We start from the raw sequence: 23,813 nt of genomic DNA, 5'->3' as shown, positions 1-23,813 counted from the left end.
GAAAAAGAGTAAGTGGATATCTATATTTTAATAGTCTTCCTGATCCTTCCATGGGGGAGAAGGTGGAGGCAGAAATTTTGTCAAATGTGATTAGATTTTCAAAACATCAATAGCTCCTAATAGGACTCAGAGAAATATCAATGGTCTCTTGCTCTTCACTTTGTCTTGACTTATTAGCATTATTTTAGTCAAATTTCTTTCAAATGAGATAATATGTCTTTAAACTCTCTTATGTCTACTTATGTTCATCCATAAATGACTTGAAACATTTAAATCAAGCTTGTCCAACCCACAGCCTGTGGACTTCATGCAGCCCAAGACAGCTTTAAATGCAGCCCAACATAAATTCATTAAGCTTTCTTAAAATATTAGAAGAATTTTTTGCTATTTTTTTTTTTAGCTTATCAGCTATCATTAGTGTTAGTCTAATTTATGTGTGACCCAAGACAATTCTTCTTCTTCCAATGTGGCCCAGGGAAACCAAAAGATTGGACCCCCCCCCCCTTATGTAAATGATGAAAGCAAAAGAATGATTGAGAGAGACTTGGCCAACTCATTTATGCCATGGAACCACAATCTCCCCTTAGCAGACTTTGAGTATAGGTGACACATGCCATGTGGAATGAAGTACGAATCAGCATTAATCTACTTAAATTAAATATTTGCAAAGCTTAATTTGATTCTTCAATTAAAAAATAAGATATAAATAGTAGTCATATTTTCTCCAATGGATCATCTTGCACAATTGCCGGGGGTACCAGACCCCATTTTCAGAAGCCCTGCCTTAGAGTGAGTACCAGCTATTCTTAGGGGTGCAAATGATATTTATTAGTCTGTTCTGCAGACTGAAATAAACTCTATTTTCCTATCTAAAATCAAAATTTGCAATGTAGTTTTTTGGCATTTTTTTTTCCTAGTGTGACCACCCAATAATGCCATCTGGTCTGTACTAGCCTCATTTTAACATGGGATTGTAAAATGCCACGTTGCAAGACTGGCCAAATTCAGGCAGTATGATCAAGAAGGTGTTAAGAAGCAAGCCAATTAGTGTCATAGTTACAGTTATGGGGCAAAATGTAAGACAGGTGCTTGTACCAGAAACTGATTGAAAAGCTTTCTCTCCACTTAGTTATATGTAAAGGCAATGAAGGAATTTGACCATAAGCATTCCCATAAATATTTAAAAACAGTTTTCTGGCTGAGTTAATAAATGAATGGAATGGTTCAGAATTTCCAACCATAGTGTGACAAGTAATTGGTGAAATCTGCAAAATACCTAGTGCCTATTTAAAAAGATGTTATGTTTTCAGATCATTAAAATACTGCATTTTATTTGCCAATGATTTATTTTATTTGTAAAGTATCTTACTCATAATGAAATGAAATAGCCATGACTTTAGCTCAATAAAATATTTTATTGCTTCTAAAACCTATGACTCTGTGTGTGTGTATGAAGTAAAAGAGTTGAAATTACCCTGAAACTGTCTCCATCCACAATTATTTATTTTTAGATAAAAAGATTTCTTAAAATCTGAAATTTAAGCCTTGCTCATTAATACTCATCAGCAAAATACTAAAGCGGACTTTAAAGTCTAAGGGAAATAGTGTACTTAACCTTCACCTATGATAGGGGTTCTCATTACGTTGGCCGGCAGGTAACTGAAAGTGAATAAGCATTGTAAAGACAGCTGCTCTTTTCAGAGTTTGGTGCTGCACTGCGTCTCTCTGTTTTCCACCCATCCAGCCCACTCAGCCTCTATGTATTAGCACATCCAACAGAGGTCATCCAACCGTGGGTCCCGTCATCTTAATCCTTGGAGATTACTAGACCTAATGAAGACTTCAGGAATATTTCTGGCTTGACAGTAATATTTTCCTTAACAGAACAGTCTTCTTTCCCCCTGAGCATTTTTGTCCTTCCAAACTTCAAGACTTTCTTCATAGTCACCTCTGACCCCAACAGCACACACCATGAGTACTACAATGATTCTGTTGACACAAAACACATCAAAGACCCAAGAAGTTACTAATGCTATGAAGTCTGTGCATGGCTTGTCATGGTGTCTCCCTCCAGGGTAATAGCAATGGCAGGGAAGTGAGTCAGCAAAAACCATAAATGACACTTCCAATGAAGAGAATTGATCTAAAATTAAGGTGAAACTATAGAGCTCTTTTCCTATCATGGTATTTTCCATCCATTCTGTTCTGTTTCCCAAAAGGTTTATTGCATGTAAAAGACAAGAATCGTATCACAAAGCTATTTTAAAGAGAATTTCCTCTTCTGTCCATAATCCTGAGGAATATTTGCCTTAAAAACTAAAAGCCTATGTTTACAACCAAATACACCACAGAGGGAGGGGGAGGACATTCATAGAAGAAAACTGACAAGAAGAGAGGGTGGGAAACTAGCCTATCAAAACACTTCTGTCCAAACGTGTCACCAGATGCATAGTTCAGACAGGATTGCGCAATCTCCAGGTTTTCTTCAACTTCTTCCTATTCATAGGAAATTCAATCTTCATTTCATTTTTGGTAACTTTCCAGGGTTAGAAATACTCATCTCCAACAGAATTCTAAAACCCATAGAAGAAATCTAGATACTTCCTGTTACGTCTTATTTCCCTTTTCTGTTACTAATTTCCCACTGAAATTCCCTATTCATTATTTTGGCTGAGTAGCCCAGGTATTGGTTGAAAAAAAGAAATCATTCAAATAAACATTTGTTAAAAAATCATGGTAATTATCGACATTTAATGCTGAGTTTTCTCCAGGATCTTCCAACCTAAAATAGAAAATGTAGAAACTAGTGAGTAATTGAACAGCATGTAAGTGAACACAACCTAGATACTATGAAGTCAACACTATCTTAAGTTTAAGGAAAGACAAAGATAGGTAAAGTGTGCAAGGTGAGTTTTCAGAAGAAGAGGCATAGGACTGAATCCCACTTTCCTACTACTCGGTTTTCATGAAAGACTAACTAAAGCTGAAATCTCAAGCTAATTTTGATAAAGAAAGGAAATAAGATGTGTTACAAGGGGGAAGCTAGCCAGGCATGGTGACTCATGCCTATAATCCAGCATTTTGGGAGGCTGAGGTGGGTAGATTAGTTGAGCCCAGGAGTTCAAGAACAGCCTTGGCAACATAGTGAGACCCTGTCTCTACAAAAAATAAAACAATTAGCGAGACATGGAGGTGCATGCCTGTAGTCCCAGCTACTCAGGAGGCAGAGGTGGGAGGATCACGTGGGCCTAGGAAGTCAAGTTTGCTGTGAGCTGTAATCGCACCCCTGCACTCCAGCCTGGGTAACAGAGTGAGACCGCATCTCAAAAATAAATAATTAAAAATTAAAAAAAAAAAATTAAAGGTGGGGGAAACTTCAGTTTTGATAAAAGTAAAGTCACAGTGTGGGAAGCGAAATAGAAATCCAATGAATAAGTAAATAGGAGGGAAAAGATAAAGCCCAGAGCGAAGCCAAGAAGACAGGCAGGCTTAGAAATTCTGCAGAGATGGTAGAAAGATGGCAATTTTACTAAGTCTGGAGAATAAAGACCCAGCTCATTGGCCTAAATATCCAGGAATAAAAACTTGATATAACATTCTCACTGCAAAGAAATGGCAAGTGTTTGAGGTGATTGCTCTGTCAATTATCTGATCTAATCATTATACAATGTACATATGTATCAAAACATCATACTGTACCCTGTAAATATGTACAATTATTGCATCAATTAAAAACAAAACTTATTAAAACGTTTTAAATTTTAAAATACCCTACTGGGGCCGGGCACAGTGGCTCATGCCTGTAATCCCAGCACTTTAGGAGGCCGAGGCCGGCGGATCACGAGGTCAAGAGATCGAGAACATCCTGGCCGACATGGTGAAACCCCGTCTCTATTAAAAATACAAAAATTAACTGGGCTTTTTGGCGCGCACTGGTAGTCCCAGCTACTTGGTAGGCTGAGGCAGGAGAATCACCTGAACCAGGGAGGCAGAGGTTGCAGTGAGCCGAGATCGCACCACTTTACTCCAGCCTGATGACAGAGCAAGACTCCGTCTCAAAACAACCAACCAACCAACCAAAAAAAAAAAAAAACTGTTGGGTACTAGACTTAGTACCTGGGGGAGAAAATAATCTGTATGACAAACCCTGTGACATGAGTTTACCTATATAACAAACCTGCATATATATACCCTTGAACATAAAATAAACGTTTGAAAAAAATAAAAATTTAAAAATACATTTTGTACACATTCATGATGCGTTTTAGAGAAACTATCAAAGATTAGGAGTTCAGTATTATAAAAGCACAGAAGAAAATGTCCAGAATCTACATTTGGAGATTTTGGAGACTCCAAAAGTCTCAGTGGCACGAAATTGCTCTTTCTCCTGAATCATTAAATTGCAATAGTATTTAAATAACTTGAATGGTGACTGTGGCTTTTATTCTAATATACTAGAAATTAGGAGCTTTTCTTCTCTAACCAATTCTCAGCTATATTTTATGGTTCTTGTAGTTGTTCAATACTGCCTTCTTAAATTTATTTTCTCAATAATCTAAATTCTTATAATGTATTAGCAGAAGGTATAAAATATTTGTATTTGTTCTTATGCTTTTTTAATGTAGGTTTTACACTCAAAGTGATCTTTACAATGTGAACTGTAATGAATATTTTAATTTTTATTATTACATGCAAAAAATCATTAAAATAGCAGTTTGACACAATATATTTGACAATTTCATTTTTTCATCTCTAAGTTATTTCAAAAGTGAATTCCCGCTTTGAACACTCTGAAAATGCAACTCTGAAAGATTCCCAAAACCTTGGATCCAGTCCCAAACAAATCAGAAACAGGCTGTTGGCTTTTTTTTCCCTTGTTTTCTCAATTGCCAATTTGTTTTATTATTTGAAGGGTAGAAGAAGGAGAAAAAAGTCCAAAAATAAAAGCCCTGCTTGTTTCCTAATAACTATCCACATGAAACCCACTGTATTCAGAAATCTGAATCAACTCCATTTTTTTTGTGCTCTGTAATTATAGTTGAGGCTATAAATGGAGATTCAGAGCCAAACCTAGGTTCTATAATATGCGTAGACTCAAAACTAAAGGGCTGGGTGCAGTAGGTCACCCTTGTAACCCCAGTAGTTTGGGAGGCCAAGTCTGGAGGATCACTTGAGGCCAGGAGTTCTGGACCAGCCTGGGCAGCATAGCGAGTCCCCATCTCCACATAAAAACAATTTAAAACTTAGCTGGGCATGGACCTGTAGTTCTACCTACTCAGGAGGCTGAGGTAGGAGGATCTCTTGAGCCCTGGGGTTCAAGGCTGCAGCGAGTTATGATTGTACCACTGCAGGCCAGCCTGGGCAACAGAGTGAGACTCTGCCTCTCTAAAAAAAAAAAAACCCACACAACAACAACAACAAAAATTATAATCAGTCTTGTAGACAGTGATCGTGTACAAAGTTCTATTTAGGAAAGAAAACATCAGTATTTAAGTCTACTTTTATTAAGAATGTGGGTTCCTAAACTAATTCGTCTGGTTAGGAATCAGCTCTGCCACTTTTATCTGGGTGGCAAGCAAGTTATTTAATCATTTGATACCTCAATTTCCATACCTGTAAGATAAGAATAATAACAGTAAATTATTGGCCAGGCACAGTGGCTCATGCCTGTAATCCCAGCACTTTGGGAGGCCGAGGCAGGCAGATCACGAGGTCAGGAGTTGGAGACCAGCCTGGCCGACATAGTGAAACCCCGCCTCTACTAAAAAAAAAATAATAATAATAAAAAAAATTTGCAGGGTGTGGTAGCATACACTTGTAATTCCAGGTACTCAGGAGGGTGAGGCAGGAGAATCGCTTGAACCCAGGAGGCGGAGGTTGCAGTGAGCGGAGATCGCGCCATTGCACTCCAGCCCGGATGACAGTATGAGATTCAGTCTCAAATAATAATAATAATAGTACTTCTCTTATAGGGTTGTTATGAGGATTAAGTGAATTAATACATCTAACTCAGAACATTGCCTAGTATACTATAAATACTCTATACATGCAGGCCATCAGAATTTGCCTTAAAAATTGTAATTACCATTGTTTTAACAAACCAAAGCAATAGCGATACTTGTAATATTTCGTGAAACCAAGCATCATAGCATCTTATGAAAAGCCATGCTGTGGAGTAGACAGAGCCTGACTTGGAGATGGAAGATCTAGTTTCAAACTCAGGCTCTAAAACGTATTGACTCTGGTTTTACCCATTTCCCTCACCTCTATGTTATCATCCATAAATACATAGAAATAACATCCTCCCCTCCCCATCTTATGAAGAAGCCATTCATAAAAATATTTTAATATAAGAACTATTTTATATAAGAATTTTTAATATACAGCAAGAACAATTGAGTTGAAGTATATTAAAAATACAATAGAGAGAAGGGAACACTAAGTGCAGAACAACACAGCAGGTAGGAAATCTTCCCAGGGGGCATGATGTTGCAGTAGGGTTCTGAAGAATGAGGAGAACTCAGGGCCCAGTGGCTCAAGCCTGTAATCCCATCACCTTGGAAGGACGAGAGAGGATTGCTTGAGGCCTGGAGTTCTAGACCAGAGTGGGAAACATGGCAAGATCTCCATCTACAAAAAAATTTAAAAATCAGCCAGGCGTGGTGGTGCATGCCTGTATTCCCAGCTATTTGAGACGCTAAGGCAGCAGGATTGCTTGAGCTTAGGAGTTCAAGGGTACAGTGAGCTATGATTGCACCACTGTACTCTACCTTGGACAACAGAGCAAGATCTTGTCTCAAAAAAAAAAAAAAAAAAAAGAAAAGGAGAAGGAGACATTTACTAGTGTTTAGAGGTATTTTTAACAGCATGTTTGGAGATCAGTGAATTGAGATGAGATTATATGCAAAGTCCCTTTTAAGCTGTAAGTTGCTATTAGATGCAAATGTTTGTGGAACTCAGTGATCAAAATGTTCATGCTAGGCCGGGCATGGTGGCTCACGCCTGTAATCCCAGCACCTTCGGAGGGCAAGGCGGGCACACCACCTGAGGTCAGGAGTTTGGGACCAGTCTGGCCAACATCGTGAAACCCTGTCTCTACTAAAAATACAAAAATTAGCTGGGTGTGGTGGTGCACATCTGTAATCCCAGCTACTTGGGAGGCTGAGGCAGGAGAATCACTTGAACCCAGGAGGTAGGGGTTGCAGTGAGCCAAGATCGCACACTGTTCTCCAGCCTGGGTGACAGAGCGAGACTCCATTTCAAAAAAAAAAAAAAAGCCATGGCAAGGAGTTGTGACCTTATCTGTAGGTTGAGGATTAACAAGAAGTTGTTTACATAAAGCATACTTTATGAAATGGAAAGAAATAAGCAACATTTTCCATTTTAAAGAATGATAAACCTAGAAATCTCAAAGCCAACCCAAAATCTAGAAGCAAAATTTGAATTCATATAGGAATAACTATTTTTTGTAAAGTTTTTGATTTGTTTTACTTGTATAGAAAAGTATACCAGACACTTAGGAAGAAAACACACAAACATTCTTTCACTCGGGAAAACTGTCCTGAAATGACTCTACAATGCAAAGAGAAGGTCAAGAGCTTTTGTTCAATTGGGAGAGGTAATGTCTGGAACCGGCTCAGCATCTCTCCTTTGCCTTTGTAAATGGTACCAATTCAAAACAAATGGAAGAACTATGGAACTGAGAATTACTCATTTGAGTTTGGGAAATGACTGTCCTTTCTTTGTCCTCTTATCAACACATATTTTGTCTATCACATATTTTAAAATTTAATTATTAGCCCAGATTACACTTGTGATTGTCACTTTCTTCTAAGACTGAACTTAGCTTCCAAGAGATTTCTTCAATCTAAAATTAACTTTTTTTTTTTTTTAACCTTTTTCGTTTGTTTTTTTGAGACAGGGTTTCATTCTGTTGCCGGGGCTCAGCAACTTTGAGTTCCTAGGCTCAACCTATCTGCCTGTTTCTGCCTTCCAAAGTGCTGGGATTATAGGTGTGAGCTACTGCACCTGGGCAATCTTTTCACTTTAAATGAAATACTTTGTTCTTAGAAGGATGTATCATCAGTCTAAAGCCAAGATCAGGCAAAAAGAAGTTTAAACTAATATGTCCTTGTCATTACCTCTCCAATAGGGTGTATTTTGGCTGTTCCTGAAGTCTCATCAGACTAGTTTTAGCACGTATTATATTCAAATTTTTATAGTTCCCAACACATTTTTTATGCCAAATCCTTCTTTTTTTGTTTATCCCTATAAAGCCTATATTTTGGAAATGTTAGTCACAAAAATGTATTTGTTAAGCAATAATTTTTACTCTTTAAAAAAAATAAATCGGCCTGGCACGGTGGCTCACACTTGTAATCCCAGCACTTTGGGAGGCCGAGGTGGGCAGATCACGAGGTCAGGAGATCGAGACCATCCTGGCTAACATGGTGAAACCCCGTCTCGACTAAAAATACAAAAAATTACCTGGGCTTGTTGGCGGGTGTCTGTAGTCCCAGCTACTCAGGAGGTTGAGGCAGGAGAATGGCATAAACCTGGGAGGTGGAGCTTGCAGTGAGCCAGATCACGCCACTGCACTCCAGCCTGGACGACAGAGCGAGACTCCCGTCTCAAAAAAATTAATTAAGTTAAAAATTAAAAAATAATAAAATAAATCAAGGGCTTAAATAGTTACTAATTAGGGAATCTGATCAGCATAAGAGAGCTTCTATTAACAAATTATGTTGATATAATTCTAGCCAAGAGCAAATAAGTTGAACATTTTAAGATTTCTTGAAGCTTTCTGAAATTTTGAAGATCATTCAATGACATGTTATTAATACTACCTTTACTCCACTAGACATCCTCCGACCCCCAGGTAGGAAACTATTTGCAGGATTAAACAAAATGTATGAAACAGACAAAAACAAGAACCAATATAGGTTCTCATGCATTCATTCATCAGAAAAACAACTACTGGATACATATCATTGATCAGGTACTTCATCTTGCATAAACATACTTTCAAGAAGACATCAAGAAAGACCCAAGTCAAGAAAAAATAAACTGTAGAAAGTTCTAAGATAGATTTTAATCCCTCTGAAGTAGTAGAATCAAATTCACACCCCACTGTAGCTCCATTTCAAACATCCCTACCACTAGAAATCTTTTCATCTCATTTGAAGCCATGATTAGAATTGACTTCACAGGAGAATTGAAAGATATTTGGTTATGAGGTGTGCAACACTAGTATGTCATGACTCTCGTGACATAAATGAGATGTTCTCTTAGCCCCGAAGGATTATAAGCACAGATGATCACAGATGATCAAGGTTTCCCTGGAGAACTTGTTTCCAGTTTCAGAGGAAATGTAAGATCTGAAAGAAATTGTAAAAGGAGTATCTGTGAAAAATTAAGTATCATAGAACGACAGAATCACAGATTTAGAGGAAGCATAAGCACAATTCATGGTTCATAGTAAGCCTATGAGAGACAGTTGATAGATGAATAGTCTCCTGTCTCCCAAATAATGGCCTATGTGCAGTAATGAGCAATAGACCTTACACGGGTACGTGTTGAAACGAGAAAAATAAAGGCGATGTAGTAAAGTGTCTTCTTGTTTTGTCTGAGAGGAATGGGCAATCCCTTTGAATAGAGAAAAATACACTATAATAAAATATTTTTTTCTTCCTGCATCCAGAATTAACAAATGAGAACATTTTAGCATATTTGTGTTATTTTTTACATAAATAAATTATTGTAAAGTTGAAGTCCCTTTTAAACACCTCTCCAGTCCTATTCTCCTTCCCCTAATCAGAGATAACCACTCTCCTGTGTTGATATTTCTTCGAGTTCACTGTGTGTGTGTGTGTGTATCCATACAGAATGTAGAGCATTGGTTGTGTTTTAATTTATATAGATGGTATATATTGTATAAAGCTGGATTTACTTACTATTCTAGAATGATCCTTCATTCTTACATTATTTCTTTTCTCTTCTTGAATTATCCTTTATTTTGTAGTAATTATAAATGGCAATTTGTATATTATATTATACAATATATACATTTGTATATTATACATGTATATTGTATACATGTATACATTATACATATATACATTATACAGTATATACAATTTGTATATTATATTATACAATATACAATTTGTTTATTTTGTATATAATATACAATTTGTATATTATAATTATATTATAATTATAAATGGCAATTTGTAGTAATTATAAATGGCAATTAAAATGTCCTAAATTGGCAAAATTAAAAGGTGACAGTTTATATTTCTATAATGACCCCTTGCTCATTTTTTTAAATGATTCCTAAAATCCAGGAGAAGGATAATACTGCCATAGGTCAACCACGATATTCCTGCCACATGGCCATCAACCCTCTTCTTGAACACCTCTAGGGATGGGCATGTTACTTGGTAATGTGGCACCATCTCTAAGGAGCTATGTTAGAAAATAATCTTCCAAGTTGATCTGAAATCTGTTTTTGTATGGCTTCTACCTATTGGCAATATTTTATACTTTGAGGTTACACAAACCAAAACAAATTTAGTTCTCCTTCTTCACAGCAGTACTTCAATCACACAAAGAAGCTACAAAATTTTCTCTGAATCTCCTTTCCTAGAAATTAAGCATCCTCATTTCCATCAACTATACCTCATATCATACAGATCTAAGTAGCAAAGAGCTGTATTCACACTCGCTTCCACTTGATCATTCACCATTGGCAGGAGCTATTTATTTATACAGGAAGGCTCAAAATGTCGATGTGACTGTTGCTACCTGTAAGAACATGATTGATTGAAACAGCTCATCTGCTTTTGATCTTGCAACAGAAGGATTGCCATCACCAATTGCTGACAAAATACATTTGTCAAGTTCAACAGACATCCCAAGGTATCCATGCAACTCTGAAGCTACAGGGCTAATTGGTGATAAATTTGGGATTAGAACCCAAATTTGAGCTTTGAGATTCTAGCTATTCTTTCCCATGTGATGGAATATCATATAGTATCAGTTTGGGCCAAATAAATGAGAAATAGCCAAATCAAAGGGAAAAACCATGCTCAGTATTTTTCTCAGTGTATTTGAAGCATTTTTTAAAGGAGAGTTTGGTTTTCCTAGGTTTACTTTCTTTTGCTGTTTTTGAGACAGGATCATGCTCTGTCACCCACACTGGAGTGCAGTGGCACAATCATAGCTCACTGTAACCTCAAACTCCTGGGCTCAATCCACCCTCCCGCCTCAGCCTTTCAGCTAGCTACTACCACACGCACAAGCCACCACACCCAGCTAATTTTCCTATATTTTCGTAAAGATGGGGGTCTCTTTATGTTGCCCAAGCTGATCTCAAACTTCTGAGATCCAGAAATCCTCCCACCTCAGCCTCCCAAAGTGCTGGGATTATAGGCATGAGCCGCCATGCCCAGCCTGCTTTCTTATCCATAACAAAATGGAACGTTTGGGGCCTACAATGTTTCTTCAAGTTGACTATGAAAAGGTTAAAAATTAGTTCTGTTATTTTTTTTTTAATCCCCAGAATGGAGTCCTTGTGCTTTTGCCAGTACTGCTGGCCTCTGCCTGTGGCTTTCTTCCAAATCAGGTGTGTTGACTCAGCTTCCAAACAGCATTTGCAAACATTTTTGGAGTATATCCAATTCCAGGATACACAGTTCACCAGGACCTGCTTTCACTCCAGGACTGCCTGATGCCATCAGGAAAAGCATTCTTAACAAAAATGCAAGCTGTTATTTTCATATAATATTCCAAGGAGATCAGTAACAATATGTGTAAAGGGCAGGGGATGATTCATAGCTGCCCACTCAGCTCCCAAGGAAGTTTCCGAGGCTGATGTTGAATAGTTCCACATAACCATTGGCATAAGGGCCTTGGAAGCTGTTCTGATTGCAAAAGCAGTCCTCTCAGTTTCCTGAGGATGGTGATGAATGTCCCCACTTGAGGACCTTAGTTCACTGGAAAAATATGGCATTTGATAAAAATTTGAACACAGGTATGTTTTCTTCCTAGGAGATTAAGTGCTCATTTCTCTGTGGGTAGCGAATGCAGATTTTGGTAAACTGAGAAGTTTCTTTTATTCTGAGACCAAGCCCTAGCCACTCTCTATCATCAACTCTCTAATAAATTACTATACAATTTTTAGTGCACATTTAAGCCTGAATTTAAAATGCTAATAAAGAAGCACAGTTTTATGAAACTCTATCAAGCATGCATGTGGAATTTTTAGGGGCGTCAGATATTCCCTAAAAGTTACCAAAATAGGTGCTCATTTCCTTTGATGACTTCTTTGAAATGGATTGTTGGTTGAAATCCAACGAGTACTGGCCAATTTCCACCTCCCAGAGAGGGCTATGGTAATTACAACTTGTTGGCATTCTTTTCAGCAATTTCAGAAGGGATACCAAAAATTAAGCACTCAAAGAGGTTGAATCATCCTTTCACCCTTGAATGTACTCACTTCCTTTGGTTCTGGCCAGAGCTTTTTTGGAAGATATTCCTATGAACTTCCGTTGCTGGTGTAAGCAGTAGAAAAACAGAAGGCAACAACCAGAATTGGGTTGCCACAACAGAAATAAAGATAAATGCTTCTAACCCACTGAGTTAGTAGGAAATGGTGGGAGGGGGTAGGGGATTCCAGCCATAGTTGTTAGACTCTTTATATCTGTACTTAGCACAGATGTGGCACTAAACTATTAGAGGTGTGGTGGATTCCTACTAATTCCTACTTTAGAAATAACATTTTTAAGACTTTTTTGGTCTTACCATCCATAGCCCTAAATGGGTCTCTTCTCCTCTAACTCAAAAAGCATCACTCAATTTTTTTCTAACAGTTGATAATAAGATGTTCTCCCTGATAGGCTTCAAAACACTGACCTGATGAGGAAGAAAAGATATGATCTTTTGAAAAGTAAAAGTAACAAAACAGGATAATAATATAAGAGCTGTGGCAAGGAAATTCCTATTTGTTTCCCAAATGAATGACAGTCAATAGGTGTCAGTGTGTTCTAAGATTGAGAGGTCTCTCCATAAGGAAGACTTAAAGAAGAAAAGTCCTGAGTTGGATTGAATAGGAACAGAGAGGAGGGAGATGGTTTGGGACAAGGGAACAAGACATGAAAGAATAAAGTCCTTAGGCAGAGGAAGATTCATCAAGAGGGTCACTGTATTAGTTTGCTTGGGCTGCTGTATTAAACACCACACACTGGGTGGCTCAAACAACTGAAATTTATTTCCTCATAGTCTCGGAGGCTAGAGGTCCAAGATCAAGGTGCCAGCAGGGTTGGATTCCTCCGAGGCCTCTCTCCTTTGCTTGCCGATGACCACCTTCTCTCTGCTTTGCCCTCAGAGGGTCATCACTTTGTGCACTGTTGGTGTCTCTTCCTCTTCTGATGAGACCAGTCATATTGGATCAGGATCCTACCCTAACAGCATCATTTTAACCCACTCACCTCTTTAAAGACCTTATCTCCAAAGTCAATCACATTCTGACTACTAGAAGTTGAGACTTCAAAATATGAACTTTGAGTGCTACAATTCTGTCCAAAACATTAATGAAAATTACAGACTAGAGACCCTGACTTAGATGGGTTGCTGTGAGTGAGAGGATTTGCAGTGTTCGGGGGAGAGGAGAAGCTGTGTTAGAAACAGGAAACATTTCTATGTATGCATGTGTGGGAAATTGCCAAAAGAGATACCACACAAAAAAGACTTGAATCTTTAAATCTCTGGTAACTTCTTGAGATTTCTTTTCTCGTTCTAAATCAATATTCACTTTCATCATGAATTTTGTATTAGTAATTTTGACATCTCATTTTTAAAAAGGGCATCACCCAAAATTGCACAGCATCAGGTTTCACAAACTCAGCTCCATCCTGACATACAAGAATAATCAGGCTGGTCGGGCACAGTGGCTCACACCTGTAATCCCAGCACTTTAGGAGGCCGAGGTGGGCAGATCACCTGAGGTCAGGAGTTCGAGACCAGCCTGGCCAACATGGTAAAACCCTGTCTCTACTAAAAAATATACAAAAATTAGCCAGGCATGGTGGCATGTGCCTGTAATCCCAGCTAGTCTACGTGGGAGGCTGAGGCAGGAGAACCTCTGGAACCCGGGAGGCAGAGGCTGCAGCGAGCCGAGATCACACCACTGCACTCCAGCCTGGGCAACAGAGCAAGACTCCATAAAAAAAAATAATAATAATAATAATCAAGCCACTCCCCTTGAAGCAGAGGAAAGGAGACGAGAGAGGTCAGAGTCATAGGCACTGTAGGCAGAAAGGACTGCAGAGTTAGTACTGCCAAATCTATTATTTCACAGATGAAGAAACTGAGATCCAGAAAGGAGAATGGTGTGGCCACAGTCACACACAGCCTGGACACCAGGAAAAACAGAATCCTAGGTTTTGACCCTCAGTCCTGTGGTTTGTCCCGTAGATTTAGGCTTTATAAAATTGAGGAACACAGAAGTGGATTTAACATTGTGATTCATCATCTGGGCTTATATGGGGAAGCCTCCCATGACCAAATTCTCGGGGCATCTTAAAATACTGTCTTCAGTGCTCGCCACCAGGCACATACTTTACTTTCTCCTCCTTACTGTTCTGGTCATTAAGGGTTTGTTGTTGTTGTTTTTGAGACAGAGTTTTGCTCTGTGCAGTAGCACAATGTCAGCTCATTGCAACCTCAGCCTCCCAGGTCAAGTGATTCTTCTGCCTCAGCCTCCCAAGTAGCTAGGATTACAGGCCCAGGCCACCACACCTGGTTGATTTTTTGTGTTTTTAGTAGAGACGGAGTTTCACCATGTTGGCCAGGCTGGTCTTGAACTCCTGACCTCAGGTGATCCACCCGCCTCCACCTGCCAAAATGCTGGGATTACAGGCATGAGTCACTGTGCCTGGCCAATAAGGGCTTAATAGCAATGCAAGCAAACCCCCAACTTATCTTTGGCTTCCTATAAATCATGTGGCCACGAAGAGGCCTCAGGAACTCCACTTTCTTTGCTATTACCAGTCATTTGTAATTTCCTTTCTCAACTTTCTTTTGAATTTTCTTGTGGAGCTGATGAAAACCCATTTCTACTTTTCTACCTCGTTATCTATCTCACCCCCAAAATAATCCCCCAGCACTCCCCCAAACATATACTACAGTGTGGAGCAAGCTTATCATTTAATCCCTCTTCCAGATTTTTCCCCAGGCCAGTGATTGTTTAGGGGAACATTTTGGTGAAGAAAGGGTGGAAAGGGAGTTGGTGGCCCAAGGATACTCCTTCAACATCCCCCCACACTTGGCAACTTCATCTTCATCTCTAGATGAGGTCAGCATCACTGTAACCCTGCTTGGTTCTTGTCCCCTGTACCACCCTTCCACTCACCTCTCAGGCCCACGCCTCTTCCTCCACTCCACCAGTAATCTGAAACCTTCTCCTGATCCCACAGCCCACAGCTTCTGATCTGCTAAATCCTGGTACTTCTCTAAACATAACTGCATCTTAAGTTAGTTTTTGTGTACCTGCAAATTCATTATTTGCTACCTATTTATGACTTTTGCCTTTCCCAAAGGCATTCAAAAGATACTTTTGAATTATACCTTTTGAATTATACCTGTCAGAATAATTCATTGTTTTGAATTATACCTGTTGGTATAATTTAGCGATTGTTTCAGCAATCACTAAAACCCTTCATAAATCCTAAAAGGGGAATGTGATTCCAAGATCCACACAGAGAGAGAGAATACTGCCTGCAGACAGATTTTATTATATGGCACTGACACCAGAGAAGAGAGGAAAACCTCACCAGCCATGGGTGGTGACAGTGGAAAGGGAAACAGGGACCACAATCCCTGGCTCTCACCAGCAAGCTCATACCAGAGGCACCCCATAGATATCCCCAAAGCCTGCACTGGCCAACAGGGTAGCCGCAGCTACTCGTGGCCACCAAGCACTAGAAATGTGGCCAGTACCACCTTGGATGAAGTATAAAATACACATCAGATGTCAAGCACTCACCTTGACATAAACAATGTAAAATACTTTGTTAGTCTTTACATCATTTACCTGCCAAAATGATATCTGGAATACATTGAGTAAAATAAAAAATTGCATTACAGTTAATTTCATCTGTTTCTTTTGATGTTTTTTGCAGTGGCTACTAGAAAATTTTAAATTACAATGATGGCTTCACCATATGTCTATTGGATCCTTCTAAACCTCTGTCCATGCGCTGGGCTCTCTCTCACCTGGCTGAAGGCTCTGGCTTTGTGGGAAGCCAGGGCCAAGAGTGCAGCTTCTTTTTTTTTTTTTTTTTTTGCGGGGGGGGGTACTGAGTTTCGCTCTTGTTGCCCAAGCTGGAATGCAATGGCGCGATCTTGGCTCACTGCAACCTCTGCCTCCCAGTTTCAAGTGATTCTCCTGCCTCGGCCTCCTGAGTAGCTGGGACTACAGGCATGTACCACCACACCTGGCTAATTTTGAATTTTTAGTAGAGATGAGGTTTCTCCATCTTTGCCAGGATGGTCTCGAACTCCTAACCTCAGGTGATCCACCTGCCTCAGCCTCCCAAAGTGCTGGGATTACAGGCATGAGACACCGCGCCCTGCCAGAGTGCCTTCTTTTCTCTCTATGCTAATCACATGCCTAATTGGATCTGAATGCATTTTTACTTAATTACAGTTGCATTTAGTGGTTAGGGCCTGAGTATTGTCACTACACTACCTTGAATTCCATAGGCTTTTTCTTTTTTGTTTGCTTGAGTGGAGTGCAATGGCATGATCAGAGCTTACTGCAGCCTTGAACTCTTAGCCTTAAGTGATCCTCCTGTCTCAGCCTTCCAAAGTGCTGGGATTACAGGTGTGAGCCATAGCACCCAGCAGGCAATTTCTTTCTTGGCTGGAGTTCCACTTGTGTTGGTGTAAAGAGGAGAATATTTAGAGTTCAAAACAAATGGTTCATAAACAAACAAACGAAATGAATCTGTACATAACCTTAACAGGAAGAGGCTATTTTAGCCTCTATTGTTGAATGACCTTACATAAAAGCTTTCCGCAGAGAGAGTTGAAATACTTACAAATTATTTTATCACGAAAAACTATGTCTTTTAATGCTACTGAAGTAACTTTGTTGAGTCTAAATCTAACACATACTAAAGACTTTTGATTGTTTGAGAAAAGGCTTGGTCCATAGGGATTTTTATTTGTTTAAAAATATTTAATAAAGGCCGGGTGTGATGGCTCATGCCTGTAATCCCAGCACTTTGGGAGGCCGAGGCAGGTGGATAACGAGGTCAGGAGTTCAAGACCAGCCTGTCCAACATGATGAAACTTCATCTCTACTAAAAAAAATATATATATATATATATAAAAATTAGCTGGGCATGGTGGCACACACCTGTAATCCCAGTTACTCGGGAGGCTGAGGCAGAATTGTTTGAACCGGGACCCAGTTGGAGGAAGTTGCAGTGAGCCGAGATCACACCATTGCACTTCAGCCTGGGCTATAGAGCAAGACTCTGTCTCAAAAAAAAAAAAAAAAAAAAAAAAAACAGTAATAGACATTGTATAGAAATATACAATATATGAAAAGTAATAAACTTCCTTGTACTCACCATCCAGCCTAAGAAATCTAACGTCTCCAATACTATAGAAAGTCCCTCTCAACTCCCAAAAGTAACTGCTAATCTAAATTTCATGTTTATCATTACTTTTCTTTTTTTTTTTTTTTTTTTTTTGAGACGGAGTCTTGCTCTGTCACCCAGGCTGGAGTGCAGTGGCGCAATCATTACTTTTCTTTTAGTTAGGATTTTACTAACTAAATTTAGTTAGTTAGGATTTTACTAACTAAATTTAGTTAGTTAGAAATTTACTAACTAAATGTCTACCAAAGTAGACATTTTAAAAGCTGGCTGAGACCAGCCTGACGAATGTGGTGAAACCCCTTCTCTACTAACAATACAAAAATTAGCTGGGCATGGTGGCCGGCATCTGTAATCCCAGCTACTCTGAAGGCTGAGGCAGGAATCACTTGAACCCAGGAGGCAGACGTTGCAGTGAGCTGAGATCACACCATTGCACTCCAGCCTGGGTGACAAGAGCAAGACTGTCTCAAAAAAAAAAAAAAAAAAAAAAATTGCCGCTGTTGTATGGACCTGCTTAAAATAAATATCCTGGATTCTGTATAACAACCTAAACTCCCAAAACAACTATTCTATTTTTACAAGTACTTTTCCATTAAAAAGAAGGAGGAAAAGAGAAGGAGAGCAAGAGAAAAAAATTACCTTATATCTCTGTCTTCTTATATAAGAAAGTGACACCATATAAAGAAACACTATTCAGGCTGGTGCTAGAGGGTTGGGGAGCCAAGAAATCCCTGGGGAGCAGTCACAGGGAATTCCATCCAAAAGTCCAACATGCAGCGAATATCCCATAAATGTTAATGGCGCCTCTGCAGAGGTAGCAATGTTGAATGCCTCAAGTATTCCCGGATGATTTTGATTAATTTCCTCATTCCTTTTCTCCTGAGTCCAGATATCCCCAGCATAGATTGCGCCCACATAGTATCTCCAATTTTATGTAATGTATAGTCTAATATCTGTTTCTTTATTGGCTAAATGTCTTTCTCTGCGTCTCCTCTATATCATCAATAGTCCTCTGTCATCTTTCCGCACATCTTGGGATGCAGTCCTCAAAGAATCACAGAGTGTGTTTTCCTTCAACACAATTAATGACCACCTAGCATTTTCAAGATACCATACTAAAATCTGAAGATCAGAAAAATTAACATAACATAATCTCTGCCCCAATGGGACCTATAGTCTAGTGAAAAAAGTAGGGAGGTTAAAGATCTTTCATTCAACAAATATCTATTGAGCACCTATTGTATGCCGATTATTTTCTTATGCTCCAGGGACACATCAACGACTAAAGCAGATCAAATGTCTGCTATCATAGAGCTTACATTCTACAGGTGAGAGGAAAACAATAGAGAAAAAAAATTATACATTCTGTATGGATTCTTACATTGGAAGGTAATAAGTGCTATGGAAAAAAAAAAGTAAAGCAAGGAAGAGGTGGGGAGGAGAAGGGGAATGTGAGTGACATTTGAAATACGGCCACCTGATCCACAGACACCTCATATAGGTGGCTGCCCCTCTGGGATGAAGCTTCCAGAGGAAGGATCAGGCAGCAATATTTGCTGTTCTGAAATATTTGCTCTTCTGTAGCCTCCGCTGGTGATACCCAGGCAAACAGGGTCTGGAGTGGAACTCCAGCAAACTCCAACAGATCTGCAGCTGAGGGACCTGACTATTAGAAGGAAAACTAACGAACAGAAAGGAATAGCATCAACATCAACAAAAAGTTCATCTACACCAAAACCCCATCTGTAGGTCACCAACATCAAAGACCAAAGGAAGATAAAACCACAAAGGTGGGGAGAAACCAGAGCAGAAAAGCTGAAAATTCTAAAACTCAGAGTGCCTCTTCTCCTCCAAAGGATTGCAGCTCCTCTCCAGCAACGGAACAAAGCTGGATGGAGAATGACTTTGACAAGTTGACAGAAGTAGGCTTCCGAAGGTCGGTAATAACAAATTTCTCCGAGCTAAAGGAGGATGTTCAAACCCATTGCAAGGAAGCTAAAAACCTTGAAAAAAGATTAGACGAATGGCTAACTAGAATAAACAGCGTAGAGAAGACCTTAAATGACCTGATGGAGCTGAAAACCATGGCACGAGGACTTCATGACGCATGCACAAGCTTCAGTAGCCGATTCGATCAAGTGGAAGAAAGGGCATCAGTGATTGAAGATCAAATTAATGAAATAAAGTGAGAAGAGAAGGTGAAAGTAAAAAGAGTAAAAATAAATGAACAAAGCCTCCAAGAAATATGAGACTATGTGAAAAGACCAAATCTATGTTTGATTGGTGTACCTGAAAGTGATGGGGAGAATGGAACTAAACTGGAAAACACTCTTCAGGATATTATCCAGGAGAACTTCCCCAACCTAGCAAGGCAGGCCAACATTCAATTTCAGGAAATACAGAGAACACCACAAAGATACTTCTCGAGAAGACCAACCCCAAGACACATAATTGTCAGACTCACCAAGGTTGAAATGAAGAAAAAAGCGTTAAGGGCAGCCAGAGAGAAAGGTTGAGTTGCCCACAAAGGGAAGCCCATCAGACTAACAGCGGATCTCTTGGCAGAAACCCTATAAGCCAGAAGAGAGTGGGGGCCAATATTCGACATTCTTAAAGAAAATAATTTTCAACCCAGAATTTCATATCCAGCCAAACTAAGATTCATATGTGAAGGAGAAGTAAAATCCTTTAGAGACAAGCAAATGCTGAGAGATTTTTGTCACCACCAGGCCTGCCTTACAAGAGCTCCTGAAGGAAGCACTAAACATAGAAAGGTACAGCCGGTACCAACCACTGCAAAAACATGCCAAACTGTAAAGACCATCAATGCTAGGAAGAAACTACATTAATTAACGGGCCAAATAACCAGTGAACATCATAATGACAGGATCAAATTCACACATAACAATATTAACCTTAAACATAAATGGGCTAAATGCCCCAATTAAAAGACACAGACTGGGCCGGGTGCCATGGCTCATGCCTCTAATCCCAGCACTTTGGGAGGCCAAGGCAGGTGGATCACGAGGTCAGGAGGTCGAGACCATCCTGGCTAACACAGTGAAATCCCGTCTCTACTAAAAATACAAAAAATTAGCCGGGCATGGTGGTGGGCGCCTGTAGTCCCAGCTACTCAGGAGGCTGAGGCAGGAGAATGGCATGAACCCAGGAGGCAGAGCTTGCAGTGAGCCAAGATGGCACCACTGCACTCCAGCCTGGGCTACAGAGTGAGACTCCATCCCAAAAAAAAAAAAAGACACAGACTGGCAAATTAGATAAAGAGTCAAGACCCATCAGTGCACTATATTCAGGAGACCAATCTCACGTGCAAAGACACACATAGGCTCAAAATAAAGGGATGGAGGAAGATCTACCAAGCAAATGGAAAGCAAAAAAAAAAAGTGGGGGTTGCAATCCTAGTCTCTGATAAAACAGACTTTAAACCAACAAAGATCAAAAGAGACAAAGAAGGCCATTACACAATGGTAAAGGGATCAATTCAACAAGAAGAGCTAACTAGCCAAAATATATATGCATCCAATACAGGAGCACCCAGATTCATAAAGCAAGTCCTTAGAGACCTACAAAGAGATTTGGACTCTCACACAATAATAATGGGAGACTTTAACACCCCTCTGTCAAAATTAGACAGATCAATGAGACAGAAGGTTAACAAGGATATCCAGGACCTGAAATCAGCTCTGCAACAAGCAGACCTAATAGACATCTACAGAACTCTCCACCCCAAATCAACAGAATATACATTCTTCTCAGAATCACATCACACTTATTCTAAAATTGACCACATAATTGGAAGTAAAGCACTCCTCAGCAAATGTAAAAGAACAGAAATCACAACAAACTGTCTCAGACCCCAGTGCAGTCAAATTAGAACTCAGGATTAAGAAACTAACTCAAAACCACATGACTACATGGAAACTGAACAACTTGCTCCTGAATGACTACTGGGTAAATAATGAAATGAAGGCAGAAATAAAGATGTTCTTTGAAACCAATGAGAACAAAGACACAATGTACCAGAATCTCTGGGACACATTTAAAGCAGTGTGTAGAGGGAAATTTATAGCACTAAATGCCCACAAGAGAAAGCAGGAAAGATCTAAAATCAACACCCTAACATCACAATTCAAAGAACTAGAGAAGCAAGAGCAAACAAATTCAAAAGCTAGCAGAAGGCAAGAAATAACTAAGATCAGAGCAGAACTGAAGGAGATAGAGACACAAAAAACCCTTCAAAAAATCTATGAATCCAGGAGCTGGTTTTTTGAAAAGATCAACAAAATTAGTAGACAGCTAGCAGGACTAATAAAGAAGAAAAGAGAGAAGAATCAAACAGATGCAATAAAAAATGATAAAGGAGATATCACCACCAATCCCACAGAAATACAAACTCCAATCAGAGAATACTATAAACACCTCTATGCAAATAAACTAGAAAATCTAGAAGAAATGGGTAAATTCCTGGACACATACACCCTCCAAAGACTAAACTGGGAAGAAACTGAATCTCTGAATGGACCAATAACAGGCTCTGAAATTGAGGCAATAATTAATAGCCTACCAACCAAAAAAAGTCCAGGACCAGATGGATTCACAGCCAAATTCTACCAGAGGTACAAAGAGGAACTCGTATCATTCCTTCTGAAACTATTCCAATCAATAGAAAAAGAGGGAATCCTCCCTAATTCATTTTAGGAGGCCAACATTATCCTGATACCAAAGCCACACAACAAAAAAAGAGACACAACAAAAAAAGAGAATTTTAGACCAATATCCCTGATGAACATTGATGTTATTTATTGAGGAAAAATCCTCAATAAAATACTGGCAAACCGAATCCAGCAGCACATCGAAAGCTTATCCACCACGATCAATTCAGCTTCATCCCTGGAATGCAAGGCTGGTTCAACATATGCATCAATAAACGTAATCCATCACATAAACAGAACCAATGACAAAAACCACATGATTATCTCAATAGATGCAGAAAAGACCTTCAACAAAATTCAACAGCCTTCATGCTAAAAACCCTCAATAAACTAGGTATTGATGGAACGTATCTCAAAATAGTAAGAGCTATTTATGACAAACCCACAGCCAATATCATACTGAATGGGCAAAAACTGGAAGCATTCCCTTTGAAAACCGGCACAAGACAAGGATGCCCTCCCTCACCACTCCTGTTCAACATAGTGTTGGAAGTTCTGGCCAGGGCAATCAGGCAACAGAAAGAAATAAAGGGTATTCAATTAGGAAATGAAGAAGTCAAATTTTCCCTGTTTGCAGATGACATGATTGTATATTTAGAAAACCCCATCGTCTCAGCCCAAAATCCCCTTAAGTTGATCAGCAACTTCAGCAAAGTCTCAGGATAGAAAATCAATGTGCAAAACTCACAAGCATTCCTATACACCAATAACAGACAAACAAAGAGCCAAATCATGAGTGAACTCCCATTCACAATTGCTAAAAGAGAGTAAAATACCTAGGAATCCAACCTACAAGGGATGTGAAGGACCTCTTCAAGGAGAACTACAAACCACTGCTCAAGGAAATAAAAGAGGACACAAACAAATGGAAGAATATTCCATGCTCATGGATAGGAAGAATCAATATCATGAAAAAGTCCATACTGCCCAAAGTAATTTATAGATTCAATGCCATCCTCATCAAGCTACCAATGACTTTCTTCACAGAATTGGAAAAAACTAAAGTTCATACGGAACCAAAATAGCCACATTGCCAAGACAACCCTAAGCAAAAAGAACAAAGCTGGAGGCATCACGCTACCTGACTTCAAACTATACTACAAGGCTTCAGTAACCAAAACAGCATGGTACCGGTACCAAAACAGATATATAGACCAATGAACAGAACAGAGGCCTCAGAAATAATGCCACACATCTACAACCATCTGATCTTTGACAAACATGACAAAAAACAAGAAATGGGGAAAAGATTCCCTATTTAATAAATGGTGCTGGGAAAACTGGCTAGTCATATGTAGAAAGCTGAAACTGGATCCCTTCCTTACACCTTGTACAAAAATTAATTCAAGGTGGATTAAAAACTTAAATGTTAGACCTAAAACCATAAAAACCCTAGAGGAAAACCTAGGCAATA

The 23,813-nt window shown here is 39.3% G+C and overlaps 1 protein-coding gene across 1 annotated transcript in view; it reads left to right on the top strand.

The window, feature by feature from the left end:
- The window catches only part of DLC1 (DLC1 Rho GTPase activating protein), a 434,041-nt gene that overhangs the window by 312,254 nt on the left and 97,974 nt on the right, over nt 1-23,813 (top strand). The window lies entirely within an intron of this gene.

This window comes from Pongo pygmaeus, chromosome 7 (assembly GCF_028885625.2).
Source record: "Pongo pygmaeus isolate AG05252 chromosome 7, NHGRI_mPonPyg2-v2.0_pri, whole genome shotgun sequence".
NCBI classification, from domain to species: domain Eukaryota; kingdom Metazoa; phylum Chordata; class Mammalia; order Primates; family Hominidae; genus Pongo; species Pongo pygmaeus.
This window is presented reverse-complemented; position numbering and strand designations above follow the sequence as displayed.